General features: G+C 40.3%; 1 long non-coding RNA gene across 3 annotated transcripts; it reads left to right on the top strand.

The window, feature by feature from the left end:
- The first annotated feature begins 1,327 nt into the window (after window positions 1–1,327).
- Window positions 1,328–7,703, top strand: LOC101442212 (uncharacterized). 3 transcript variants are annotated; one of them, XR_011649384.1, is made up of 6 exons: window positions 1,328–1,510; window positions 1,815–1,909; window positions 2,187–2,479; window positions 2,803–2,852; window positions 4,183–4,228; window positions 4,713–4,897. It is a non-coding gene; the product is annotated as an uncharacterized lncRNA (long non-coding RNA). The 3 variants fall into 3 exon arrangements; XR_011649383.1 differs by lacking the exon at window positions 1,328–1,510 and adding an exon at window positions 5,634–7,703 and having other exon boundaries at window positions 1,517–1,909; window positions 4,713–4,905; XR_188452.5 differs by lacking the exon at window positions 1,815–1,909.
- The last annotated feature ends 978 nt before the right edge of the window (window positions 7,704–8,681 follow it).

The following is an 8,681-nucleotide window of genomic DNA, read 5'->3' as shown; positions in this document are numbered from 1 at the left end:
AGAACCACTAATATACTAAATCCTGACTAAAAAACTTCCTATCCTATAAAAGAAAGCCACTTCAAGAAGGACTCAGGTCAAATGCCTCTCTACCTGATGAGCTTTTGTTTCTGTGTGACACAATTTTCTAGGGGCAAGACCAATCGAATGATATTTAATACAAGTCAATCAAGTAAAGGGGAATGTTGTGTGCAGGATGACTTGGTAAGAAAAAAGGGAAGAATATGGTTCAAAAGGACATTGATAATTCATATATTAAACAACAATAATAGTTTCTATCACTGAACATTTGCTATGTGTCAAGCATTGTGAGAAACTAAAATCTCAAAGGGAAATGACAGCTATCTTCCACTATTTGAAGATATTAGAGCTTAAGAAACCCAAATCCTGACTTGACCACTTACTTATTGTTTGACTCTGGGCATGTTTCCCAAACCCTCTGCTTCAGTTTTGCCATGTGTAAATGAATAAAATTAGGTTAAATAATTCCAGATGGTTTTGTAACATAATACGTGCCAGAAAGACCTACTACAGTATCCAGTATGTCTTTGGCACTACCTCTCCCTTCTTCTCACCATCTGCACAATATAAGGAATGCATATTTTGGGATTGACCAAAGATTGAAGGGCTTGTTTCATGAGGTGGAGAGGTCTCCATCCCTGGAAGGGTTTATGATGAGCCAGATAAGTATATACAAGCCAATAGCAATTATTTTTACAATGCTTATTGTAGCCAGGCATAGTAAGTGCTTTACAGACATATTAATTCTGATGGTCCTTGTAACCTGTGAAGTAGATAGTATTATTATCAATATTTTACAGATGAGGAACTAAGACAAGCAGCTAAGTTATTTGTCTAAAGTTGTAGGACTAGAAGAGGCCAGAAATTTGAACACAGAGATTCTTGGCTCTTCACCAACCACTTCCCCAACTGCATATAAGCAATAGCATGAAAGGCATCTGTTTATATGGGGTGGGTGCTGGTATCAAAGACTTCGGTGTCTCTTCCAGCACAGAGACCCCATGGACCTATAACCTCGAGATGGGTGAATAGTTAAAGGGCTTCAACCATGACAGGCAGAAGAAACAAGTTTAAAGCAGGAGGCAATAGATGCCCACACTTTGTGAGCCAAAGGAGAAGCATCTGCCAACCTCAGGAACCACATCTTAGAAGGGGGCCTGCTCAGGCAGAGACAAAACCCAGCATTTCCGGGCAGGGCCGCAAACCAAAGATGTTTCCTAAAGCTGAGCCTAGGTGACAGCAGTGAGGCAGGATGACCAGTCATCCTCCATCCTTTTGTACTTTCATTTACACAGGAAATAATGCTGTCAGCAGCACCATTGCTCACAGCTGTGCTTCAGGGACCGCTGACGCACACAGGGAGGTTGGGAAGGGCGTAGGTGGGAGAGCAGGTTGTTTGTTCCAGCAAGTCACACAGCTTCTGACGCTTGGGCGGCTTCTCTCTTCCTTGCCCGGAGGCCATGTCTGGCAGCTGCTTACCAAGGCTCAGGTTGTTTGGAGGGGGTGGGAGGGAACACACATCGTGCATTTTCATCTTTGATTTTAAACGTACTTTAGTTAATTTACAATTGAGGTTTGGATTTTTAAAGGGAGAAGGGGAACAAAAAGATCAGTAGGCTTGGAGAGCAGGTGTAGCTCAGGGGTTTGAGCGCCCAAGAACCGGGACCAGACCCATGTACAAGGCGCCGGGTGCAATCCCCAGTACCGCCTATGGAAAAAAAGAAAAGAAAAGAAAAAGATGATTAATAGAGCATTAAAGGACCTTTCTTTCCTTGTTCCCCTCTGCATGCTAGCTCTCATGGTAAAGGAGGTTGTGGTAGCTTAGAGTTATTCCATTCACTTCGACCCGTTGTAAATAGGACCTTCTGAGAAGGTAACTTCAGTTAAGGTATGGCCCAACCGAATCAGTTATTTTATTTATTCCTCCCCCCCCCCCGCCCCCCACTCGTTGTTTGTACTCACTGTCTGCTCTCTATGTCTGTTCATTGGGTGCTTGCCTTCTTTTTAGGAGGCATCAGGAACCGAACCTGGGACCTCTCATATGAGAGCGAGGCACCTAATCACTTGAGTCACCTTGTGTCTCGTTTGCTGTGTCTCTAGAGCATTGTGTTTCCTCGTTATGTCATCTTGTTGTGTCAGTTCACTGTCTTGTTCATCTTCTTTAGGAGGCACCAGGAACTGAACCCAGGACCTCTCCTGTGGTAGGCAGGCACCCAACTGCTGAGCCACATCTTCTTCCTAATCAGTATGGATCTTAATCCAATACTGGAAGTCATATAGAGAAGCCACAGGGGACAGCCAGAAAAGGGAATTCAACAGAATTTGGAGGAGAAGGAAGACGCCACTGTGTGTATTGCCATGTGATGGAAAAGCCAAGGAACCCCAAAGTTTGCCGGCCAGTCAGAAGATACTTACTCCAGAAGGAATCAAGTCTTCTAGCTTCTGAAACCATGAACCAGTAAGTTCCTATTTTTAAGTCAATCCATTTGGGATCAGATAGGAAAATTTGAATATGGGCCAGGAATTAGATGACATTATGGAATTATTGTTAATCTTGTTGAGTATGATAATGGTGTTGTGGCTATAAAGAAAAAAAAAAACTTTTTTCAGTGCTTCCCACTGAAGTATTTGGGATGAAGTATCATGATATCTTTAAATTACTTTCAAATATTTTAGCCAAAAATAATACAGGAAGCATATATGGTAATATGCTCACAATTATTAAATCTAGTGGTAGATATTTGGGTGTTCATTTTACTATTCTTTCTATTTTTTCTTTAGGTTTAAAATTCTTATAATAAGAAGTTAAAGAAAAACTATCTAGGAAAACTGTGAGTGATTCTTTCATTAACTAGAATGTCTTCATCCTATTATTTTTCAGTATTTTTGTTGCCTCCCTTTCAATGTATAGAAATTTTGATGTGAGTGAGACATAAAGGAGGGTAACAGATTGATTTCGCATTTGACTGAAATTCTACAGCAATAATCATCTTTGATTACACCCCTCCCCATACCACTCTAGATGACAAAAGGGACCCCAAAACACAGATGTGAAGATATTCCACCAAAACCAAAATGGTACAGTAAAGGAGCCTTAAGAGAAATATATACTTTCTAGGAAAACCAGCAATCTTTTTTTTCATTTTTCAAACTTAAAGGAGTTGCAGGAATAGTACAGGAACTCCTGTGTAACCTTCACTCAGATTCATTGTTAACTCTTTGCTGTATTTGCTTTCTTTCCCTCTCCCTTTCTCCCTCTCTCTCTTTCTCCCTCTCTCCCTCTCCTTCTCTCCCTCTCTCTGTCTCACTACATAGTTGTATGTATTTCTTCTGAACCACTTGAAAGTAAATGGCAGACATTCCTCTTTGCCCCTAAATACTTCAGTGTGCATTTCTTAAGAATAGGGACTTGTTTTACATAACCACAGCATAACTATAAATTTTTTAAAATTTAGCATATATGGTCCATATTCAAATTTTGACAATTGTCCCAACAAGACCCATTATAGAATTTCCACCTCCATCCAGAATCCAGGATCCAATCTAGGATGAAGCATTGCATTTAGTTGTCATGTGTCTTTAGTCTCCCTTAATTTGGAACAGGTCACTGGCTTTTCTCTTGTCTTTCATGACATAAACATTGAAGAATTCTGGCCAGTCATCTTACATAATATCTCTCATTTCAGGCATGAAAACTAATAACTCTATATGCTCAAGTGTTTTACCGATCCATCCTTTTTTTATGGAAGAGAAAAATTGAACTGTAAAACCTTAAAATTATAAAGAGAGATATTCTCCAGGAGAAGGTTCAGAGAGGCTCCACAGATGATGAAATTAGTTAAATAAATTTACATAACAAAGCAGGATTAAGCTAGGTAAACAGAGAACTATACAACTATGATAATTCAGCTTTGAAACATATTACCAAGGCTATCACCAGATATCCCTAAAAGTATGGGATTCTTTTTTAAAAATTTGATTGATTGATTGATTTCACTTTTTAAAATAGTAGAAATATTTCCTTATTTGAAATGTGGCAGGATATATTTAAACCAAAGAAAGAAAATCAAACCGATGACTTCTTAAAATATCTTCCAGTATTTGGATTCTCAAATGTAAGGAACCTTTGAGATTATCCAATTTAATTCCCTTATTTTACAGGAAAAAAAGAGATCACTGCCCAAACTCTATCCTCAGAAGTAATCAGGTAAGTGCACATCGATGTTTGTAAAATGATGTTCACCCAGCACTGTTTATAATAGTTGAGGAAAAAGACATGGTCTTGATGTCCATCAGTGTGAAGGTGTTTTTTAAAAATTTTGTCAGTACTTTAGAATTCTATGTGACTGTTTAAATGATGTAGATGTATATTTAGTGAAAGATAGCCATCAATTATGAAGTGGAAAAACAAACTCTAAAAAAACATGTACAATATAATCCCATTTTTGTAAAATTAAATGTGTATGAGTGTGTGAGGGGTAGAGGAAGTCTGAAAATCAGTATGCCAATATGTCACTAGCAATTTCCTCTACACAAGAATAGGATTGATTTAATTGACTTTTCAATCTTTACTAAAGTGTTCATTTTTACTTTATTAAATATTTAATTAATTTTAAAGAAATTACTAAACAGGAAAAAGTTATTTTTATTTCAAGAATAAGTGAATATCTTCTTTTCATTTTCACTTTCAGTGATAAATATCAGCCACTCTTAAATGTGTGTTGGACAATGTTATGAAATTGTTCCTGGAGGAATTAGTCTTAATATCCAAGATCACAGGACGACAGCCATATCAACACTATATTTGGCCATGTAATTGTGCTATTGGGATTAGAATCTGAAGAGAAAACAGAATGTTTCTCACTAATTGGAGAAAGACTTGTTGTGGGTAGTGTTTTTTTTGACTGGTAGATGGACGGATAGATGAATGGGTGGATGAGTGGATGGATGGATGGGTGGTTGGATGAGTTGATGGGTGGATGGGCAGGACTGGTGGATGAATGGGTGGATAGATAGACAAATTTAAACATGTGTGAGTATGCGTTGTATGCAATTTCTTGAAAGACTAGAGGTGGCTGGGAGGAGAGATGGACAGCTGGATTGATCCTAGGTTTTCATCCTTTAGTATTCACAGGAAACTTTCATAGTGACAATACTTCTTTCCATGTTTTTACACCCTTGTAGTGAGGGGAGAAAACCATGGGTCTCTACACCTCTAACCTCTGTTAAGATAATGTCCTATTTCATGGCACATTCTTGTCAGCTTTATGGCTTCATAGAGTGGAAAGAGGCTTAAATGATGCCAACCACAACTATTTGAGGAATTCTTAATGTCTGTAGGAAATGTCAGGTTCCCTTTGAAGTCTGAAGAAGGCTAGGGCCCATTCCATAAAAAAATGTACACACTACTCAGGTACAATTTCAGGAGACTGATGCGTTCCCAGAATCCCATCTGTTGATTTCAGAGAAGTTCACTGACTCCAAGTTAAGAAGTCCTGAGCTAAATTGTAGCAAGAGATGAGTGGAAATGGTAATGACAGGCAGAATTGACCAAAGAAGATTTGGAGGTTAAGGTCACGTATTTCTTTCTTTCTTTCTTTTTTTTTTTTGAGGTACTGGGAATGGGGATTGAACCCAAGACACCTTTCAACCACTGACCACATCGGTTCCCAATGGATTTCTATTTGACATGAAGGATTGTAGATAAAGTAAGTGGTTATTTAAAACTAAAAAAGGGTGGTGGACTTGGCCCAGTGGTTAGGGCATCTGTCTACCACATGGGAGGTTCGTGGTTCAAACCCCGGGCCTCCCTGACCTGTGTGGAGCTGGCCCATGCGCAGTGCTGATGCACGCAAGGAGTGCCCTGCCACGCAGCGGTGTCCCCGTGTAGGGGAGCCCCATGCACAAGGGGTGTGCCCCATAAGTAGAGTTGCCCAGTGTGAAAGAGGGTGCAGCCTGCCCAAGAATGGCGCCGCACACACGGAGACCTGACACAACAAGATGACGCAACAAAATGAAACAGATTCCCATGCCGCTGACAACAACAGAAATGGACAAAGAAGATGCAGCAAATAGACACAGAGAACAGACAACCAGGGTGGGGGGGGGAAGAGGAGAAAAATAAATAAATAAATCTTTTTTAAAAAATTAAATTAAATAAATTAAAAAAGGAAGAGCCTGTGAGTTAATACATTTTTTTCTGGTTAATACTTTGAGTTAAAACAATGCCTTTGAGAAGAAATAATTCATCACAGTCCCAAGTGGTAAATTAAGGATGAGAATCCACAATTCTTTACAAAGAAAGAAAGAGAGAGAGAGAGAAAGAGAGGAAGAGAGGAAGAAAGCTGACAATGCATTAATTCATTCAACACCTCTATATTGAATTCCCCTGTTCCAGGAGCTGGAGAAATAACAAAGAACAAACTGGACAAAGTGCCTAACACATGGAACCTACTTTTTTGTTAATGTGGGGGAGGGAAAAAATAAACATGTAAACAAATAATTACGTGACATGATGTCACATTGTAATAAGTGCCAGAAAGAAAAATTCAACAGGGTAAAGAGAAAAAGCACAATGGGAGGTTGCATGACAGAGGACAGCTGCGGAAGGCCTCCGTGAGAAAAAAACATTTGGACAGATGCTGGAATGGGTAAGGGAACAAGCCATGCAAGCATTTGGGGGAAGAGTTTTCCAGGAAGAAAGAACAGAGGCTTGATAGCCAGGGCTTAAGCCATGTAAGAATTTGGAGGCCACAGTAGGACTCTGAGTTGTCGTCTAGGAGTCATGGGAAGCCGTTGCAAAGTTTTCAGCAGGGCAGTATAGTGATCTGGCCTATACTTTATGAAGGATCATTCCAGCTGCTATGAAGAGAAGAGACAGTAGGAGGGTGAGAGTGAAGGCAGAGAGGGCAAGAAAGAATGCTTATTTTCCATTTCCACCTGGCAACCAGTGATTTTTGGTGGCCCTGGAAAGAGAATGTAGATTTTTAAAAAAATGATCAGGATCAATACATCCTGTAGAACAGTTCATTCTGTCCATTGCATCTCTCAACCACAGCTGGTAGATCCTGGAAACCAGGCAGCAATCACCCACCTAACCTTGGCTATCATCTTCTTTCTGCAAATAATTGCCAGTCCTTTCTTCAATTGCAAAATAAGGAAGGCAGCTAGGACATAACAGTCAAAGCCCTGGATTTGGAATCAGAAGACCAGGTTCAAGCCCTGGATCTGACACTCAGGACCTGTATAGATGGGATAAATCATTTAACCTCTCTAAGTCTCAGATACTCCATCTGTAAGATGAGAAATAATGTCAAGTTCATAAAAGAGCAGTTATGAGAAGCAAATTCAAAAGTGTATTTGAAAAAACCACAAAAGACTATGCAAACATAAGGAATTATTATTAAATCTTTACTCAGCTCCTACTAAATCTTAACCTGTCTCAGACTTGGCAATTTCTAAATGAAGGGAGAAGAAAAAAACAAAGGAATGGTTTTCCCATTAATCTCTTGCACTCAGCTATGGAGGTGGTTGGTTGGAAAGCAGGCTAAGATTTTGCAGAGGAGAGATAAACAAAAGTAACCTGTTGAGAGATAAATCTTGAAAAGAGTCAGGGCTTGCCACACTTGTAAAATGTTAAAGGGTCCAGTGGTGAGAGGCATGTTGGCAAAGCCATTCCAAAGTAAAAGGTTAATTATTGCATTTATACTTCCTTTCAATGCAAAAGAAGCACAATTCCTACTGGCCTCTTCAGGTTCTGCAGACAATACATTCTACACCTGGAGGTATGGCTGTGACCCATATATTGGGTGACATAAAAGGCTGCCAGCATCCAGCATCCATCTGGAATCTAAGCCCCCTCTTGATATAGATGTGGAGTGGACACAACCACTCCAAGGTCCACAGGATGGAGGAATAGAGTATGGATTAGAGTGGACTTACTGATATTCTGTTCATGAACTATTGTGATTAGTAATCGAAGAAAATCTGGCATTGGTGTGGAGAAAGTGGCCATGGTGGCTGCTGGGGATAGGGAGTGGGAGGAAGAGATGAGATGTGGAGGCGTTTTCGGGACTTGGAGTTGTCCTGGGTGGTGCTGGCAGGGACAGTTACTGGACATAGTATGCCCTCCTGTGGCCCACTGGGTGGACTGTGGGAGAGTGTGGGCTATGATGTGGACCATTGACCATGAGGTGCAGCGGTGCTCAGAGATGTATTCACCAAATGCAATGAATGTCTCATGAAAATAAATAAATAAATAAATTAATTAATTAATTAATTTAAAAAATTGTTTGGATGGCCAAGGGAAAAAAAAAAGCTGCCAGCTTTGAGCAAGGGCTAGGGCAGGAAAGGGTTCTGCTTACATCAGCTCCAGGCTGTGGTGCAAGCAGCCCTGCTACTGGGTCATGTGACCTCTCAGACCCTATAGAGTCAGATGTGTCAGTGGTAGAAAAGACAATGTGGCATTTACAGCACAAGCAATGGCGTCTGGGCTGGTGCTTGAACCATGCCTTCAGCAGGGCCTTCCAACACTAAGTGGCAGCTTCTGGGTGGCATGGCATGTGTGGGTCCCACGGTCCTGGATCCACTCTCACATCTCCTTTACTGTAAATTAAGTCCCTCATTTGATAAAAAGGAACATAAGATCCCATGCCAGTGAG

Source organism: Dasypus novemcinctus, chromosome 8 (genome assembly GCF_030445035.2).
Source record: "Dasypus novemcinctus isolate mDasNov1 chromosome 8, mDasNov1.1.hap2, whole genome shotgun sequence".
NCBI lineage: Eukaryota > Metazoa > Chordata > Mammalia > Cingulata > Dasypodidae > Dasypus > Dasypus novemcinctus.
This window is presented reverse-complemented; position numbering and strand designations above follow the sequence as displayed.